At 48.0% G+C, this 19,547-nt stretch overlaps 2 pseudogenes; one reads left to right on the top strand and one right to left on the bottom strand.

The window, feature by feature from the left end:
- The first annotated feature begins 471 nt into the window (after positions 1-471).
- Positions 472-1,529, top strand: LOC140605391 (CXXC-type zinc finger protein 1 pseudogene; annotated as a pseudogene).
- Positions 1,530-5,218: 3,689 nt separating this feature from the next.
- On the bottom strand, positions 5,219-14,425 carry LOC140605390 (RNA-binding protein 4B pseudogene; annotated as a pseudogene).
- Between the last annotated feature and the right edge of the window lie 5,122 nt (positions 14,426-19,547).

The raw sequence follows: 19,547 nt of genomic DNA, 5'->3' as shown, positions 1-19,547 counted from the left end.
TACTCTCTCAAGGAAGACGATGATGCCCATAGTCAACTTCTGCTGCTCTTGAAGCCATGTGCCTGTTTCTAGACACAGGAATACCTCAGCACACCACATCTCTCCTGACTACGGGCCAGAGTCTGGTTGAATCTGAAGCCTCCCTCCTATAGTGACACATGTGAAAATCTGGTGCTTAATAAAGAACTCAAAGGCTGGTATTGTTGGGGGAAAAAGAAGGAGATGATCATATTTCTTTCTTTCTTTTTTTTTTTTGGAGGACTGACTTTGTTTATTAAGGGAACCGAGAACAGATCACGTACCCTGGAACCTGAGTTATGCAGGAAGGTAGAAAATATCTACAGTGACTGGGTGACAGAACAGAGCACAGCACAAGGTCCCAGGCCAGCCCACCATGGGACACTGCCCCACTCCCCGCATGGAATACTAAAACCGAGTGGTTTTAGCAGCTGCCCCAAGACTCCAGTAATGATGCAATGGAACAAGGATTCTATACGGCTCCCCTCAGCTTCCCCGGAGAGAGTGGATGTGAACAGGTCAGAGGCCTGTCCGCGACAAAGTGGGGCGGCCAAGGCTGCCTCTGTCCTGGCCACTTGGGGCTGGAGCAAAGGCAAGCCTGGCCTCCTGCCCGGGGCAGATGGCAAGGCCAGTCGAATCCACAAGCTGCCTCATGGGCTGGGGGAGGTTGGAAGATGTGGCATCAGGGAAGCGTTCCCACACCAGGCATCCATCCCTCAGAACAGCTGTGGATCCACGGTGACCCCACTCACCCCACTGCCCCCACAGGGGTACGGAAGCAGCCCCCGCAGCCCACACTGAAAGTGTGGCAAGGCTGGAGGGGAAGGTGGGAGGCCAAGGAAGCCTGGGTGGTGGACCCGCCGATAGTAGCAGAGCTCTGGAGGCTTCTCTGAAATGGGCCGACAAGTGTCCCCATTTCATGTCCACCCACAATCCCAGAACAGGCCCTTGTTTGGAAAAGCAATGAGGGTGACAGTGATGACACGGACCTGCAGATCTTCTGCATCTCCTGCGGGCACCCTATCAACCCACGTGTTGCCTTGCGCCACATGGAGCGCTGCTGCCAAGTACGAGAGCCAGACGTCCTTTGGGTCCACGTACCCCACACACATTGAGGAAGCTACACGACTCTTCTGTGATGTCTACAACCCTCAGAGCAAGACATACTGTAAACGGCTCCAGGTGCTGTGCCCCGAGCACTCCCGGGACCCCGAAGTGCCAGCTGATGAGGTATGTGGGTGTCCTCTTGTGCGTGATGTCTTTAGCTCGCGGGTGACTTCTGCCTCCTGCCCAAACGCCAGTGTACCCGCATTACTGCTGGGAGAGGTTGCGGTTGCTGGAGTGGCCCTGGAGCGTGTGCACGCGTGGTACAAGCCGGACGAGCTGTTTGAGCAGGAACGCACCGTTCGCACGGCTGGGACTGACGGGCAGGATCACTGGCCCTGACGCTGCACCTCACGATCCAGCATGACCCGCTCACTCCCGAGCCGCGCTCCAGTGCTGACCGCTGAGCCTCACTGGCCCCGAAGTCCCCACGTTCTGCATTCCAGGCCCGGGAGCCGCCCGAATCCCCCGTTTGGCTGCTCTGCCATTCATCTGTTTCTCCAGTGGTCCCTGAGTTTCTCCCTGTGCCCACCCACCATTTGACTACCCCGCTGCCGGTATCAGAGGGTCTCAGGATTTTCTTCTGTCCTTGTCTGTCCCTCTGTCTCTCCATTCTCTGTGCCTGGGTGGGACTGTGCAGTTTGCTCACTGTTGCCTCCCCTCTCCCTGGTTTTGTTAATAAAATTTTGAAGAACCAGAAAAAAAAAATTTGATCTCTACAGGGATAAACTCTGTAAAGCCTGAAGCTCAATCAATTGATGTTGAAAACTCTCAAAGGGAGTAAAGGCTTGATCTGAATGGTCTAGAACATGTGCTGTAATTTAATAGAAGAGATGGTCGTCTTAATATTTAATGATTTAAAAGAACTTCTCAGTCCATGCGAAGAGTACAGTCCAAGGATAAATCAAATTTCTGAACGCATTTTATGCTACATATGTGTATACTTTGCAATCCTCAGGTGTTCGTGCCAAATATTCTCTTTCAATAAGTCCTTCTATATGTTTCTTAATAACAACTGTACTTGGGAAGAATCGAGCCTTCACCTGCTGAGTTACCTCTGCTACTAACACACTGTGCTGCATCTTCTTTCTGGATTTCGTTATCTGCAGGATAGCAGCTTCGATCTCATGTTTCCTGTCGTCATCTACTTTCTGCCTCGTTTCTTTCCTTTCTGGGTCAGATTCACCTTGTTTGGCAGCAACTGTTTGAGTCTTGACTCTGTGTACTTTGGATGTGAACTGATCATTAACTGTGAATCTGTGGCCATTTTCTGTTCCCTTGGACTTGGGTTCTTTTGTAAGAACCCGCTGTGTTGGTTTACCACAGGCGAGGGACTGCAGGGCTCTACCAAGTTCTCTTTCAGGGATATCTGTTTCTTGTTGAATTTCCTCAAACGTGTATTTTTCTCTGTATGATTTAATTCATACATCTTTTATTCTTCTTTTGGCAAACATCAGATAATATGAGCAAAACTATATTTCTTGCTCACTATAGTTACCTACATTCTTTTTTGCTTTATATAAGTTTGTAAACATATGTTAAGTGGATAAAATTCTTGGCTAAGAACATACTCCAAAACTCTTTTTGGACATATACTTTTCTGAGTTAGGGGAAAAGAAAGCTTATGAAACTTCCATTAGACCATAATCACACAGCAAACTAAATTAGTATATGCTGTTTTTAAATTAACATCTGCCATTTTTTAAAGACTTCAGGTTTTGGTTACAGCTAAAATGATTTTTATCTGAAGTTTATGAAAGAACAGAAGCTGACCACACAAATCTTACTCATAAGCATATTGGCCGTTTCAAAATAGAAAATAATAAAAATAAACCTATAATCAAGGAAATTCCACTCATCTTATTAGAAAAAAATAGCTACCAATGTTATTATAAATACAGATGGCAATTTGTAATAACTAGGTTTCATGATATTTGCTTTATTTCTTTTTTTTTTAATTTTTTATTGGCGTTCAATTTACTAACATACAGAATAACCCCCAGTGCCCGTCACCCATTCACTCCCACCCCCCGCCCTCCTCCCCTTCCACCACCCCCAGTTCTTCTTCTCTTTTGATTTTAAAGTAACAGATTGGGATCCCTGGGTTGTGCAGCGGTTTGGCACCTGCCTTTGGCCCAGGGCGCGATCCTGGAGACCCGGGATCGAATCCCACATCAGGCTCCTGGTGCATGGAGCCTGCTTCTCCCTCTGCCTATGTCTCTACCTCTCTCTCTCTCTCTGTCTCTCTCTCTCTCTCTGTGACTATCATAAATAAATAAAAAAATAAAGTAACCGATTACTTCATAATAAAGGCAAGCCATTTAGCATTTTATAATTTAATTCTTTTATAAATTTCAGACCCCAAAAATTTCAGATCAAGTATTACAAAACAGCCAGCCTTCAGAATATATTTTGTTTGGCAGACAGAATGGTTTTTCTTATTTTGAATTGGAATACATTCATGCAGTACTTAACTTGCTCTAAGCTGACCCATCCCTACTAGCTTCCAACATTGTCACCAGCTGGGCATGTGAGGCTGACACCCGTTTTTAATATTATAAAACTCAGTATTAACTTACAAAAATTAAGTTGCATGCATGGAGCAAAAATTCAAATATATCATAAACTTGATGCTAAATCTTAATACTCATTCCTAATTTGGGAAAAAGAGATCAAACCAAAAAGGACTCATCTTCATAATACTTAGTTACATAAAACATTATCAATAAGAAATGTTTCTATATATGGATACTGTCTTTTTAGAATAGTGTTAACAGTAACCTGAAATCTGAGATAGATAAATCATTCATATCACAAAGTATTATATACTGTCTTTCCTATACAGTCTTGGCTCCCAAACAGTGGGCTTCAACTTCATCCCTACATATAATATAAACATTCTCAAATATTTGAAATAAAGGAAAGGTGTCATTAATAAGGCTAACTAAAATTACAACAAAGGCTTTCTTCTAATCCTAGAGAATGAAACAAAAAGAGAGGTCTTGTAAGACACATTGGAAATGAGGAAGAATTTGAAGTCAAGTTGGCCCTGGACCCTTTTACATTGCTACTCCTTCTGTTTGTTCAAGTTAAAGAATAAGAGAGGCCACCAACTGCTCCTTAGTGGAACAGGCTGCAAAGAAAACAAAGCAGCTAAGTGATGATGAGGAAAACAAAGAATATAAAAAGTTGTAGTTATGAAGATGATCAATGAATAATGGAGCTCCTGGCTAGCTCAGTTGGTAAGGCATGCAACTCTTTATCTATCTCAGGGTCATGAATTCAAGCCCTATGTTGGGCAGAGAGATCACTTAAAAGAATTAAAAATAAAAGACATTAAAAAAACTGTAAAAAACTGATGGTAGTAATTCTATTCTGAAGTTTAAGAAACAGCAAGGAGTAACAAATAAATTAGAGAGACAGTAATCTCCCTATTTTTTTCTTCCATTCCCTTTTAATTTGAATACAAATACAGAAAGAATCATGTCGTCTGCTCATAACTCACTCTTTGACTATGAATAAGTCAAAACTTGTAAATGCGTCATTGAAAACATATTAACACTCCATCTGCAGCCTTTGAGGTTTCAGCCATACTTCACTACCAGCGTTGTGTGAGCAAGCCATATAATTTCATGTCTCCTTGTGTCTCTTTATGCTGCTCTGCCTCAGAAACCCCTTTTTTCCTCTCCTGGGTAGCTCAGTGGTTGAGCACCTGCCTTCGGCCCAGGGCGTGATCCTGGAGACCCGGATCGAGTCCCACATTGGGCTTCCTGCATGGAGCCTGCTTCTCCCTCTGCCAGTGTCTCTGTCTCTCTCTGTGTCTTTCATGGATAAATAAATAAAATCTGAGTGGCTCAGTCGGTTACGCATCCCCCTTGATCTTGGCTCAGGTCATGATCTCTTGGTTGTCGGATAAAGCCAGATGCCAAGCTTTGCATGTTCGGCAAGAAGGCTGCTTGGAACGCTTTGTCTCTCCTTCTGCCTTTCCCCCTGCTCGTACTCTCCCTCTTTCTCTCACTTTTTTTTAAGTGTTAGAAACGTTTATTTGTCAAAATATTTTTTAAAAAGTGGGAGGAGTGAAATAAAACAAGGCTAAATTTCAGCTAATGCTGTACCACGATCACAGGTCAGACATAAAGCAAAACAAACAAAACAACAACCCCCACCCCCAAAACCCCAATGGTCCTAGCAGTTTCAGATTAGCCTCAACGTTAGGGCCCAGAGCTAACAGAAGAGTAAAAGGTCTCGTGCCACTACATGGTCATTTTAAAGGGAAAGGAGATGTTGCAGGTAGACAGGGAGAAGGGCTCAATTCCTAAGGAAAGCAAGATAAGAGGGGGATCCACGGTACAGGAAAAAGGGGATGCCAGCATAATCCTTACCTAGGGCTGCTCAGAGGCTGAGAATATAAGGAACGGAGTGAAAGGCTACAGGGACTAGTATCAAGAGGAAAGAAAAGTCAACTTATAAGAATTAAATTAAGAAAGAAAACACAGTTGGTCACAAACTCCTTTGTTTACTCAAACACGAAGCAATGGAAACATCGTGGCAAGGGGACGCACGGAGCAGGTTCTCATATATGACCGCAGCCCAGGGTTCAGTCCGCAATGATCCTACCTCCAGTTTCAAAAGGCTGAGCACCGTGCTCGGTCCACATGTGCTCCCGCTCACACTGGGCCATGCCATACAGAGAATCCGTGCAGCTGCTGAGGCCTGCGGCAGCTCACTCTCTGGCCCATAACCGTGGGGAGCACAGCTGTGGCACGACGAAGGGGGCTCCTGTCCCTTCCATAGTAGGACGAGGTGTTGGCAGCGGCAGCAGCCACAGAGCCGAAGTGGCAGCAGCCCCTGAGCTCGGCAACAGGTGTCTGTCGTAGGGATCAACAGAAGTGGGGTTGGGGTGACTGGTCCCAGCTGTGCTCTGGTCGTGAGGCAGATGGGACATGGACTGCTCCGCGCAGTTGTACGCAGAGGCTGCTGCTGCCGCCGCCACTGCCTCATAAGAGCGGACCCGGTAGCGCTTCTAAGAGTCGATGCTCCATATGCATCGTTGTAACACGTGGGTTCCCCGCAGCCCAGGGTGTACGGCGTGCGCACTGCTCCATACTGTCCGTTATACTGCTCAGTAAAGTCCGCCACACGACCTGTGCGATCTACTGGACACTCTTTGGACCAGTGCCCCTCTTTCCCACGCCGATAGCAGCCACTCTGGTCTCCCATCCCAGGGGCAGTCCGAAGTCGGCTTGTGGATAACTGCACGTGCATCCTTTTGTCTTGAAACTCTGTGTTGTCAAGGCCCCTGATGGCCTCCACTGGAGGCCCGTTTGACACCTTGAAGCTTAAATAGGAGTTGTTTGAGGAGACCAGTGTGTGCCTCTCAGTTCCACTGGCTGCTTGTGGTCTCCAGGGGAGGTGGGATTTTACTTATTGAGTCCCTCCTGTAGGGCCAGCATTATGTATCCTGAGAAGCAAAATGAGCGTCTGGCCACGATCTGTAATGTTGGAACACCAAGGAGGACAAGTGGTGTCCCAGGGAGGCCTTGCATTGTGGCCTTACTGCATGTGGGGACATCTGTGATTTTGATTTATATTTGGGGTATCTCTGAGGCAAGAGTGCCCTGAGTTCCTTACCCTAAAAGGAACAACTCTTAGACAGTGGCCCAAGAGTTTGTAAGAGGTGCTGATGGAACCATTTGCTGACCAGGGCATCCAGAGCTAAATGGCAGCCTAAAGCTTGGCTTCTACTGCTGACTGTTGGGTGGGTTGTGTCCTTTATTAGGGACATAAATATTCCACATGAGCTCCCCCCCTGTAGCATGGTGCTCATACCATCCATAAAGTAGACAAACTCCATTGCAGTTCACTCAGTTGATGTCATGGGGGCTCCCTACATAGCCAAGGGGACTGGGGAGGGCTGACCTTCTCTGGTATGGTGGCATCCAGCAAGGGACTGAGGAAGAACAGGGGAGACCTCCCCTGCAGGTGGGATAAGCCCGCGGCCTCAAGTTCGACTCTCTCCTGCATTGAGGAGACCTCAGTAGCTATGCCTCCCAAGGCTCAATGGACAGCTGGATGTGGACGGTCACACGCCAGTGTCTATAGGAACCTCTCTTTCCAGGAGAGCCCAGGATGTGGCAGCAGTTGTTACTTGGTTGGTGTATAGCATAGACAAGGACGATATTTTCTTGCATCTGAGGGCCTTGGGCACTGTATGTCCATTATGGATATGTGGTCCAGAAAAAAAAAAGGCAAGTCCATTGCTTGTCATGGGAAACAAGTCCGACCTAGAGGAGCAGAGGCAGGTGCCCATCGAAGAGGCAAGGACTAAAGCAGAGGAGTGGGGTGTGCAGTACGTGGAGACATCAGCTAAAACGCGAGCCAATGTGGACAAGGTATTCTTTGACCTAATGAGAGAAATCAGAGCCAAAAACATGTCCGAGAACAAAGACAAGAACGGCAAGAAAAGCAGCAAGAACAAGAAAAGTTTTAAAGAAAGATGTTGCTTACCGTGAAAGCCAAGATGGCAGATGAAGTCAGTCGCCACTAAGGACATAGGGCGGGCTCATTAAGAGAAGAGTATAGTTGACGCCTTGATGTGTTCCTTGCTCTCCCCAACCTCATTCACACATACTTCTTTAAAAGGGGAAAATATTTGTGAATCAGTGGCTGGCAGGAGAAATAAGCCCTTGTCCATGCATTGGAATGGCTACTTTGTTGGGAGGCTTTGGAATTTCCTTCTTCCCTTCTCCTTCCCAAAAGTTTTATCACACATGTAGTGCTATAGGTAAGAAATAAGTGTTAACTAAAAAGAAGTGTACTGTCATAGCATCTTATTTCCCTCCCTAGTTTTATAATATCACCATCTTTTGTTTTGAAATAAAAATGTCTAATTAGGTTTGGGGAAGGGAGTAGGATAAGACTCTCCCTAACTCTTATCAGCTTAACAGAAGTATTCAAATAAATCCATTAAGCTCTAATAAAAACTGAGAGATTTTTGGGATAAGTTTTTTGGCAATACCCCATGGATCTGAAGCACAGTGGATAAAATAAAAATAAATATGAATTGGGCCAAATAGGTCAGTAACAAGCTCACAAACCCTTCACACATATGAAAAATGAAAGTTGAATTCTTTGTATTTAAATATTAGCCAACTATAGCCTGTGTTAGCTATTTCTCTCCTGTAGCATCCTGATTTTTGTGTAGAAGCTTCTTTTTAGCAAGTAAGTGAAGACTCAGGAGTAATATACTTTACAAATGACACAGTTTTCTAACCAGGTCAAGACTATATCTTTGGATACACCATCTCCTAATTGCCAGATCGTAGGCTCATCCTTCTCTGTTGGTAACCAATGTATGTCCTTCTGGTCAACCTCTGCATGCAGAGGTGAAGAGAGCCTCTTTGTGTGTTTCTTTTAAGTATAATGAGTTCTTCTGAAGAATGTGATGAGTTGAAATTGTATTTTCAAATCATGAAGCCAGAGCCTGTGCCAGACCTTCTGCTACCTCTCATAGATTTGCTCTAATTCTAAATGTAAAATTAGGAGAAGTGGAAAAGGAGAAGATAAGCCATTGCCTTTTTACCTCTAGGAATTGGCTGCTATTTATATGTAATTTTTTTCTGAGACAGCCATAGAGTTGGTTAGAAAAAGGCTTTTACTGATGAGATATTGTTAAGCATTCTTGTATCAATATTCTCAATTTAGCAACCAGAACATTTTTCCTCACGAAAGGAGTACTGTGTGATGAAAACCCAGTATTCAGCATATTTTCCCCCTTTTTTTGGAAGTGACATTTCACACACAGGTGCCAAAAGTGAATTGGGGTGGGGAGAGTGAGAAACTTTCAAATTTATAGTTATTACAGAAATTGTGGAAATTATGATCTGACTGGAAAGCAATCTTGTATCACCTCCCAAAGAATCATGGTCATTTTTTAAATAAAAAGCAGACAAAAAATTGTTGTTTCCTGCCTTGTTAATGTTCTCCATTCTCACTGGTGTGAGGTGGGATCTCATGGTGGTTTTGATTTGTATTTACCTGATGGCCAGTGATGTGGAGCATTTTCTTATGTGCTTGGTGGCCATGTCTATGTCTCCCTCTGTGAGATTTCTGTTCATGTCTTTTGCTCAATTCATGATTGGATTGGTTGTTTCTTTGCTTTTGAGTTTAATAAGTTCTTTATAGATCTTGGTTTCTAACCCTTTATCTGGTGTGTCATTTGCAAATATCTTCTCCCGTTCTGTAGGTTGTCTTTCAGTTTTGCTGTGCAGAAGCTTCTTATCTTGATGAAGTCCCAATAGTTCATTTCTCCTTTTGTTTCTCTTGCCGTCATGGATGTATCTTGCAAGAAGTTACTGTGGCCGAGTTCAAAAAGGGTGTTGCCTGTGTTCTCCTCTAGGATTTTGATGGAATCTTGTCTCACATTTAGATCTTACATCATTTTGAGTTTATCTTTGTGTATGATGTAAGAGAATGATCCAGTTTCATTCTTCTGCATGTGGATGTCCAGTGTTCCCAGCACCATTTATTGAAGAGACTGTCTTTTTTTCCAGTGGGTAGTCTTTCCTGCTTTGTAGAATGTTAGTTGACCATAAAGTTGAGGGTCCACTTCTGGATTCTCTCTTCTGTTCCATTGATCTATGTGTCTGTTTTTGTGTCAGGACCACACTGTCTTGATGACCACAGCTTTGTAGTACAACCTGAAATCTGGCATTGTGATGCTCCCAGATATGGTTTTCTTTTTCAATATCCCCCTGGCTATTCGGGGTGTTTTCTGATTCCACACATATCTTAAGATGATTTGTATCAACTCTCTGAAGAAAGTCCATGGTATTTTGATAGGGATTGCATTGAATGTGTAAATTGCCCTGGGTAGCATTGGCATTTTCACAACATTAATTCTTCCAATCCATGAGCATGGAATATTTTTCCATCTCTTTGTGTCTTCCTCCATTTCTTTCAGAAGCGTTCTGTAGTTTTTAGGGTATAGATCCTTTACCTCTTTGGTTAGGTTGATTCCTAGGTATCTTATGCTTTTGGGTGCAATTGTAAATGGGATTGACTCCTTAATTTCTCTTTCTTCAGTCTCGTTGTTAGTGTACAGAAATGCCACTGACTTCTGGGCATTGATTTTGTATCCTGCCACGCTGCCAAATTGCTGTATGAGTTCTAGCAATCTTGGGGTGGACTCTTTTGGGTTTTCTATGTAAAGTATCATGTCATCTGCGAAGAGGGAGAGTTTGAATTTTTCTTTGCCAATTTGAATGCCTTTTATTCCTTTTTGTTGCCTGATGGCTGAGGCTAGGACTTCTAGTGCTATGTTGAATAGCAGTGGTGAGAGTGGACATCCCTGTCCTGTTCCTGATCTTAGGGGAAAGGCTCCCAGTGCTTCCCCATTGAGAAAGTTGCTGTGGGGTTCTCGTAGATGGCTTTTAAGATGCTGAAGAATATTCCCTCTCTCCCTACACTCTGAAGAGTTTTGATCAGGAACGGATGCTCTATTTTGTCAAATGCTTTCTCTGCCTCTATTGAGAGGGTCAGATGGTTCTTGTTTTTTCTCTTGCTGATATGGTCAGTCACATTGATTGTTTTACGTGTGTTGAACCAGCATTGCATCCCGGGTATAAATCCCACTTGGTCATTTTGAATCATCTTCTTAATATATTGTTGGCCTCTATTGGCTAGTATCCTGTTGAGAATTTTTGCATCCATGTTCATCAGGGATATTGGTCTCTAATTCTCCTTCTGGGTGGGGTCTTTGTTGGGTTTTGGAATTAAGGTGATGCTGGCCTCATAGAAGAAGTTTGGAAGTACTCCATCTCTTTCTGTCTTTTAAACAGCTGTAGTAGAATAGGTACGGTGTCTTCGTTAAGCGTTTGATAGAATTCCTCAGGGAAGCCATCTGGCCCTGGACTTTTGTGTCTTTGGAGGGTTTTGATGACTGCGTCAATTTCCTCCCTGGTTATCGGCCTCTTCAGGCTTTCTATTTCTTCCTGTTCCAGGTTTGGTTAATCGTGGTTTTCCAGAAATCTGTCCATTTCTTCTAGATTGCCTAATTTATTGGCATATGGCTGCCCATAATAAGTTTTTAAAATCGTTTGTATTTCCTTGGTGTTGGTAGTGATCTCCCCTTTGTCATTCATGATTTTATTAATTTGAGTCTTTTCTCTCTTCTTTTTAATAAGGCTGGCTAATGGTTTATCTTACTAATTCTTTCAAAGAACCAACTCCTGATTTTGTTGATCAGTCGCAGTTTTTCTGGTCTCTATTTCATTGAGTTCTGCTCAAATCGTTTTTAACCCTCTTCTTCTGCTGGGTGTAGGATCTATTTGCTGTCTTTTCTCCAGCTCTCTGACAATTGGCTTTCTGACATTGAATTGTAATCCAGATTTTGTAACTCTGTGGGAGAGAGGACTGTTTCTGATTCTTTCGAGGTGAGGTTTTCCTTCTAGTCATTTTGCTCAGTGCAGAGTGGCCAAAAACAAGTTGTATTGGGAAAAGGAGAAAAAGAGAGGAGAGAAAGAAGGAAAGAAAAGAGAAAAAGAAAAAAGAAAAAAGGAAGAAAAAAGAAAAAAAAAGAAAGAAAAAGGAATAAAGGGAAAAAAAGGTGGGGGAAGCAAACAGAAATCAAAAAGCAAAACAAGGGATCCCTGGGTGGCACAGCAGTTTGGCGCCTGCCTTTGGCCCAGGGCCCGATCCTGAAGACCCGGGATCGAATCCCACATCGGGCTCCCGGTGCATGGAGCCTGCTTCTCCCTCTGCCTGTGTCTCTGCCTCTCTCTCTCTCTGTGACTATCATAAATAAATAAAAAAAATTTTAAAAAAGCAAAACAAAAGAAAACAAAACAAAGCAAAACAAAACCACGGGGTAGTATCTTCTGATTCTGTATACTTTAAGTCCCTTGAATTCCCCTGGAAGTTGTCCGTCTAGCTGGTCTTCTGGGGGAGGGGCCTGTTGTGCTGATTCTCAGGTATTAGCACTTGGGGGAGCTGCTCTGCCCCCTGCCTGGTGCAGGGCTCAGTGGGGGTTGTTTACCCCGTGAGGCCCCTGGAGTAACAACCGCAGGGGCGGAAGCAGGTCTGGAGCCCTGGAGTCAGCTCCTGCAGTAACTACAAAGCTCTTGGTCTGCAGGGCCTTGAGGCTCCAGGGCGGGGCCGCTGATCTGCTCAGCCTGGGGCAGGAGCGTCCTCGCTGTCCTGGGCCCTCCGGGCCTCTGCCTGTCCCGGGGGAGGCCAGATCCTGGGCTGTGTCCTGGCGCCCTGTGCTGTGGGGCCTGCGCTGTTGGATTTGCGCTCCCGCCCCGCAGACCCCTCCGCGGAGCCTCTTCCTCTGCCCTAGCCCCTCCAAGCTGCTCCCTCCATGCAGCCCCCTCCGCGGAGCCGCCACCGGAGCCCCCACCGAGCTGCTCCCGCCCCGCAGTCCCCTCTCCGGAGCCTCTTCCTCCGCCGGAGCCCCTCCAAGCTGCTCCCGCCGCGCAGCCCCCTCCTCGGAGCTGCCGCCGGAGCCCCCCCAGCTGCTCCCGCCCCGCAGCCCCCTCCGTGGAGCCTGTTCCTCCGCCCAAGCCCCCCGAGCTGCTCCCGCCCTGCAGCCCCCTCCGCTGAGCCGCCCCCAGCCCCTCAGAGCTGCTCCCGCCCTGCAGCCGCCTCCCTGGAGCCTCTTCCTCCGCCCGAGCCCCTCCAAGCTGTTCCCGCCCCGCAGCCCCCTCCGCGGAGCGTCTTCCTCCGCCTGAGCCCCTCCAAGCTGCTCCCGCCCCGCAGCCTCCTCCCCGGAGCCTCTTCCTCCATCCCAAGCCCCCCAGCCAGCTGCTCCAGCCCCACAGCCCCTTCCGCGGAGCCACCACCTGAGCCCCTCTGAGCTGCTCCCGCCCCCGCAGCCCTCTCCCCGGAGCCTCTTCCTCTGCCCTGGCCCCCACCCAGCTGCTCCCGCCCCGCAGCCCCCTCCGCGGAGCCGCCCCGGAGCACCTCGGAGCTGCTCTGGGTCCCGCCCTGCGTGCTGCAGCCCTTAGGGAGCTCAGCGCACTCTCCCGGGGTGCAGGTGTCTGTTAGTGTCTCAGGGAGCCCGAGGGCATCCCCGCCCTCCTGGGTCTTGCTCTAACTCCCCGCGAGCCCCTTTCCTCCCGGGAAGGTTGGTGCAGCTCCTGCTCCTCCGGGACGGGGCTCTCCTGTCCTGGGGACACTCGCCCCGGCCTCAGCCCGGCTCCTCGTGGGGCCCCTCCCCCTTGGAGGCCTTTTGTTTCTTTATTTCTTTTCCCCTTCTTCCTACCTGGATAGAAGCTGAACTCTTCTCACTGTAGCATTCCAGCTGGTCTCTCTTTAAATCTCAGGCCGAATTCGTAGATTTTCAGGATGATTTGAAGATTATCTAGGTAATTTGGTGGGAACAGGTGATTTGGGGACCCTACTCCTCTGCCATCTTCCCTTCCTTCGATTTTTTTTTAAATTAGGAAAAAATCAGGCAATAATGTGGGGTGTGACATACAAATGTCCCCACCCCCTGGGAGCTGAAGAAGCAGCAAGAAGGGCCCCCCCCCCCGCTGTGCCCCGCTTAGAGGCCTGCGCCTTGCTCCGCTCTATCACTGTCTGCAGGGCAGAAAGTTGGGGCGGGAGGAGCAGGACGGTGCTGCAGACGGGACATCCCACGCGGTGGCGGGACAGGCTGATGTGCGCTGAGGACACAATCCTGCGGCAAGGCTTTGGGGCTATCCACGCAGTTAAAACTTGCTTGAAAGGAATAAAAAGCTTCTGGCTTCTTTTTTTTTTTTTTGTAAGATTTTATATATTTATTTGGCAGAGACCAAGCATGAGCAGGGGGCGGGGAGGGCAGAGGGAGAAGCAGACCTTCCGCTGCGCGGGACGCGGGGCTCGATCCCAGGACTCTGAGGTCACGGCCTGAGCCCAAGGCAGACGCTTCCCGCACTGAGCCCCTGGGCGCCCCAGCTCCTGGTGCTGAGGGGGCCGCACGTCCCGGGAAAGGCCCCGATGCAGCCACGCCGGCAGGTGCCCGCGGCTCACCATGGAAACTGCACCGTTTCCGCCTCCATGTCCTCCTCCCACAGCGGCCTTGAGCTGCGGCTCCATTTCGGGGCAGCGGGCGGCCGTGCTGGCCACAGGGTCACCCGGCATCGTGGGCCCCTGCAGGTGGAGCAGACCCTAGTGGACACACCTGCCGAGAGCAGCCTGATGCCTCCAGGAGCCCCGGGCCCACGTGCTCCTCTCCTGAGTGGCCCGGCACGTCCCCGGGCTGAGCCCCGCCAGTGCCCGAGCTCGGGGGTGTGGGCCCCTCCTTGCCCCGGGGAGCTCCCATGCCTGCACCTCCCTGGGCCGCTGCCCCGAGTCCCGCCGACCGACCCTGGAGATCGAAGGCTGGACCCACGTCACGCTCATTTCTCCTCTGCGGATTATCCGATTATCCGCGGTTCTTTGCTGCGATGTCCTTAACCAAGGGATTTTAAAGGAAGGCCGTCTCGAAGGCCACTCGCTGGGATTGTCCCCGAGGACCAGGATGTGCTGGTTCTGCTGCCCCTCCGGCCCCTCTCGTTCTCAGAAGCGGGTTCAAGCCTCAGCCGTGCCCTGTGGGTCCCCGCAGCCCCGCCAGCTACCTCCCCACAACGGCGTCCTGGCCACGGGCCTGGACTGTGGTCCCCCCCTCCACCCAAAGCCTGTTGCAACCGCTCTGTGCGCCTCACCCCTTCTGCTTCTCTCCGTGTCACTTGTGGGGACCCTTGGTGCTCAGACCCGGGGGCCCCAGGAGCCTCCTAACCGCAGGAGCTCCTGCAGCATCTCGTCAGCGCTCGTCCCCCCGCGGACGGGATGCTCTGTGCTCTCGCTCTTCTCCAGGCGAGCCCTTGAGGGTGACACCTTGTCCCCACATCCCCGTCCTCCCAGTGGCGGGCACAGCTGCTGCCCGGGCCGGCGGCTCCCTCCTCGGCTGAATGAAGGCACCACCAGCCCAGGCTGCTGCTTGGAAGAGCCTGTGCGGCTGCGATAATTCCGCTGCATGTCCCCTTTCATGTGTCTAATGAGGCAGTGCTGATATTTGGGCTCCTAAGTACTCAACATCCATTCTCGGGTGTCATTTAGCTTTTGATTTATTGTCTGTCTCTCTCTCTCAGCGTTTTCTTTTCTTGCCATTTCCTCCCTCTCGAAGGAATGGGAAGCCAAGTATTTTCTCCACCTGGAGCTCACCTGGGGAAGCGATCCCATCTTATCTGTTAAACATCTTCAGCCGCGAAGAGGTTGCAAATTGCCAACTGTCCTCTCCAGCTGCAGCGGAGCCACAACACTTCCTTGCAACGGGGGACCGTCTTTCTATGATTCCCTCGCATCCTATCATTACAAGTGCCTGTGCTCAGATTCAGTATCATTATGTCATTTGCAATGCGGCAGCATGATGAGAACCAAATGAGAAAACACCACTTCCCGTCAAAACCGCAAATTGTAAACATGCATTTCTCTTTGAGTCTCGGAGATTCCGTGTATTTACCACCTGAAAATCCATACTTTGAGAGCTCTTTCCCCAACTTGTTGGAAGGTTAGAGAATATAAGAATGTTGAAATGTTAGGTTTAGTGATGGCACGTTTGATAAAATGCCACAATGTCCCCAATGGCTGGGTTCAGAGAAGAGCAAAACAAAAAACACAATGAAAGAAAACAGAAACACAAGACTTCTGGCAATTCTCACAGCTCAGTGCACATTTTCCACGACTGTGGGACCACAGCCGGGTCGTGAGTTTTGCCCTCTGAGCATTCATGGCGCTTGATGAGGGGTTCCATGTCCGGCGGTGGAGAGACGGGGATGACAAATGGACAGTCGTGTCTTTAGCTGTAGGCATCTTGGCGTTCGGTACGTCCATTCCCAAGAGGACTGCAGGGCAAGAGGAAGCCCCCTCCCACGGGAGCCTCGGTGATGGGAGAACAGTGAACAGGAGGGTAGCAAGGGCTCGGCCGGGAAGTCTTCTGGAAAGAGAGAGGTGATGTTTCTACAAGACCCCGTTTTAATTCACGTCCCGCCCGAGGAGTGTTCTGTGGACCCACTGATTTCTGGTGGTCAGCCCAGATTCTTCCCAAGAGAGCCCCCGCTTCCCTCCTCAGGTTCACACGACCCCAGAGAGGAAAGCCCGACTCTTACACGCACCCCTGGGAGTCAAATGCATACTCAGGACGGGATGTGCATCCTTTCCAAACATCGAGCTTCTCCACGCACGTCAACCTTATAAAGAGGACATCGTGGGAGAACCCAACGCCCCCCCAAGCCTACCAGCAGCTACTCAGACATGGTGGCAGGGGCGTGTGGATACAAGCCCCAGATCACACCATTCCCAGGCGTCAGCATGGAATTGGAATGACAACACGGCCGGAGGACAGATATTACGAATACGAATATTGAGAAGTTCTCTTTAGGGATGAAATGTCCCCATCTTTGTACTTGTTCACCGATACTGTATTAGTCCCGGCGGAGGCAGCGAGAGATCAGGGCTCTAGGCTGGTCTCTGGCCCAGGGCAGCTGTCGCACACCCGCACCTCGGACCGAGGGTGCAGGAGATCAGGAGCGCGAGCTGCAGGATCCCTCCAGGGACCCCGTGGCCGTCCCACGATGCTGGTCTCCCGGGAAGATGCTAGGCGGGGACTTTCCCTGGGCCCCCTCACACCTCGGTTCAACCGGGGGCTCCGGTGCTTTGGACGCACGTGAGACAAGCTCAGCTGTCCCTTGTCTCAGACGACCCGCCTTGGGAAATCCCTGCGAGGATGACACAGGATGATGAATATAAAGCAGAGGACACTTATTTACTCCACTTCTGCCAGTTTCCTCCTGCCGTCGCTGACCGCCCTTGTGGCTCCTCGCTGACTTGGGAGCTGATATGGAGGCGTTTTACGGGAGGACAGACCGACCGTGGGCAGGAAGCGCAGGCCGGGGTTCCCCGATCGTGCACACACGCTTCTTCCCTCCAATGGCAAAGGACAATGTTTGCAACAAGGAACACATCCCCCTCCTCGGTCCTGGCCACCGTCCTTAACGGTAGTTTAAGAGTGATTTAGAAGGACGTCCAGGGTCTTGTCCTTGCACGGCAAAGTGGTTTTCAGCAATAAGAATGACTCGATGTTTCAGGGAATAAAGATGAGTTTTTTGTTGTTGTTGTTCTTTTTGCTTTTTGTTGTTCTTTTTGTTTTTGTTGTTGTTTTTTTTTTTTTTTTTTAACTCTTCGTTTGGTAATAAAGGCAAAGATGATGGTTGAGAGGGATTTTTTCAGTTTTTTTTATATAAATTTATTTTTTATTGGTGTTCAATTTGCCAACATATAGAATAACACCCAGTGCTCATCCCATCAAGTGCCCCCCTCAGTCCCCGTCACCCACTCACCCCCACCCCCTGCCCTCCTACCCTTCACCACCCCTAGTTCATTTCCCAGAGTTAGGAGCCTCTCATATTCTGTCTCCCTTCCTGATATTTTCCAGCATTTTCTGTCCTTTCCCCTTTATTCCCTTTCACTATTTTTTATATTCCCCAAATGAATGAGACCATATACTGTTTGTCCTCTGATTGACTTATTTCACTCAGCATAATACGCTCCAGGTCCATCCACATCGAGGCAAATGGTGGGTATTTGTCATTACTAATGGCTGAGGAATATCCCACTGTATACAGAGACCACAGCTTCTTTATCCATCATCTGTCGATAGACACCGAGGCTCCTTCCACAGTTTGGCTATTGTGCACATTGCTGCTAGAAACATTGGGGTGCAGGTGTCCCGGCGTTTCATTGCATCTCTATCTTTGGGGTAATGCCCCAGCAGTGCAATTGCTGGGTAGGGCAGATCTATTTTTAACGCTTTGAGGAACCTCCACAGAGTTTTCCAGAGTGGCTGCACCAGGTCACATTCCCAACAACAGTGCAGGAGGGTTCCCTTTTCTCTGCATCCTCTCCAACATTTGTGGTTTCCTGCCTTGTCAATTTTCCCCATTCTCACTGGGATAAGGTGGGATCTCATTGTGGTTTTGATTTGTATTTCCCTGATGGCAAATGATGCGGAGCATTTTCTCATGTGCATGTTGGCCATGTCTATGTCTTCCTCTGTGAGATTTCTCTTCATGTGTTTTGCCCATTTCATGATTGGATTGTTTGTTTCTTGGGTGTTGAGTTTAATAAGTTCTTTATAGATCTTGGAAACTAGCCCTTTATCTGATACGTCATTTGCAAATATCTTCTCCCATTCTGCAGGTTGTCTTTTAGTTTTGTTGACTGTATCCTTTGCTGTGCAGAGGCTTCTTATCTTGATGAAGTCCCAATAGTTCATTTTTGCTTTTGTTTCTCTTGCCTTCACGGATGTATCTTGCAAGAAGTTGCTGTGGCCAAGTTCAAAGGGTGTTGCCTGTGTTCTCCTCTAGGATTTTGATGGAATCTTGTCTCACATTGAGATCTTTCATCCATTTTGAGTTTATCATTGTGTATGGTGCAAGAAAGTGGATGTCCAATTTTCCCAGCACCATTTATTGAAGAGACTGTCTTTTTTCCAGTGGATAGTCTTTCCTCCTTGATCGAATATTAGTTTACCATAAAGTTGAGAGTCCACTTCTGGATTCTCTATTCTGTTCAGACTTTTTGGTAAAACTAGAATCTGCATTCAAAGCTTTCATATTTGCATCTTTACCTAAATTCACTAGAAATGGGTTCCTTCTGCAAGCACTTGCTTCTCCTTTTATATAAAGAAAGGGAGGTGTAGCAGCCTTGAGAGAAATGCTACTGTTAACTCATCACCAAAGAAGAGGATCTTTATCACATAAGCAAAATAATAGCCCCAGAATGGCCTAGAACAAATCTATGCACAGAGGAAAATAAATTCTCAAATGGTAAGTCAGGAAAGTTTGGGGAACACTCATGGATGGATCTTTTCTCCCCTCTTTTTTATAACCTTTATCAAATGGGAGACAAAGCACCTTCGGAGGTCCCTAATTTTATCCTGGTGTCTATCAACCCGCACATTTTCAGAAGCTAGGAGAAGAATAACTACCTTGTTGTCCATGTTAACCATTGCATCATTGGGGGGGGGAGAGATTTTTAAATATGGTAAAATATAAACAACACCAAATATGCCATTTTATCCAATTCTAGCTGTCAGAGCTTCCATGGTAGGGATAGACCATGTTTTGTTTATACATTCATCTGTGGGCGGACACTTGAGGTGCTTCCACCTTCCTGTGAATGGCACACAGTTACTTTTCAGTGTTGGTCGACAGTCCAAGTCCTGACAAACTAACGAATTTAAAGCAATGTATTATATTAATCTGATTAAAATCTGAGAAAGAGGGCACCCCGGGTGGCTCAGCAGTTTACTTCCGCCTTCAGCCCAGGGCCTGATACTGGAGACCCGGGATCGAGTCCCACGTGGGGCTCCCTCCATGGAGCCTCCTTCTCCCTTTGCCTGTGTC

Source organism: Canis lupus, chromosome 15 (assembly GCF_048164855.1).
Source record: "Canis lupus baileyi chromosome 15, mCanLup2.hap1, whole genome shotgun sequence".
Classification (NCBI taxonomy): domain Eukaryota; kingdom Metazoa; phylum Chordata; class Mammalia; order Carnivora; family Canidae; genus Canis; species Canis lupus.
The sequence above is the reverse complement of the archived record's forward strand: the minus strand, read 5'-3'. Positions and strand labels throughout refer to the sequence as shown.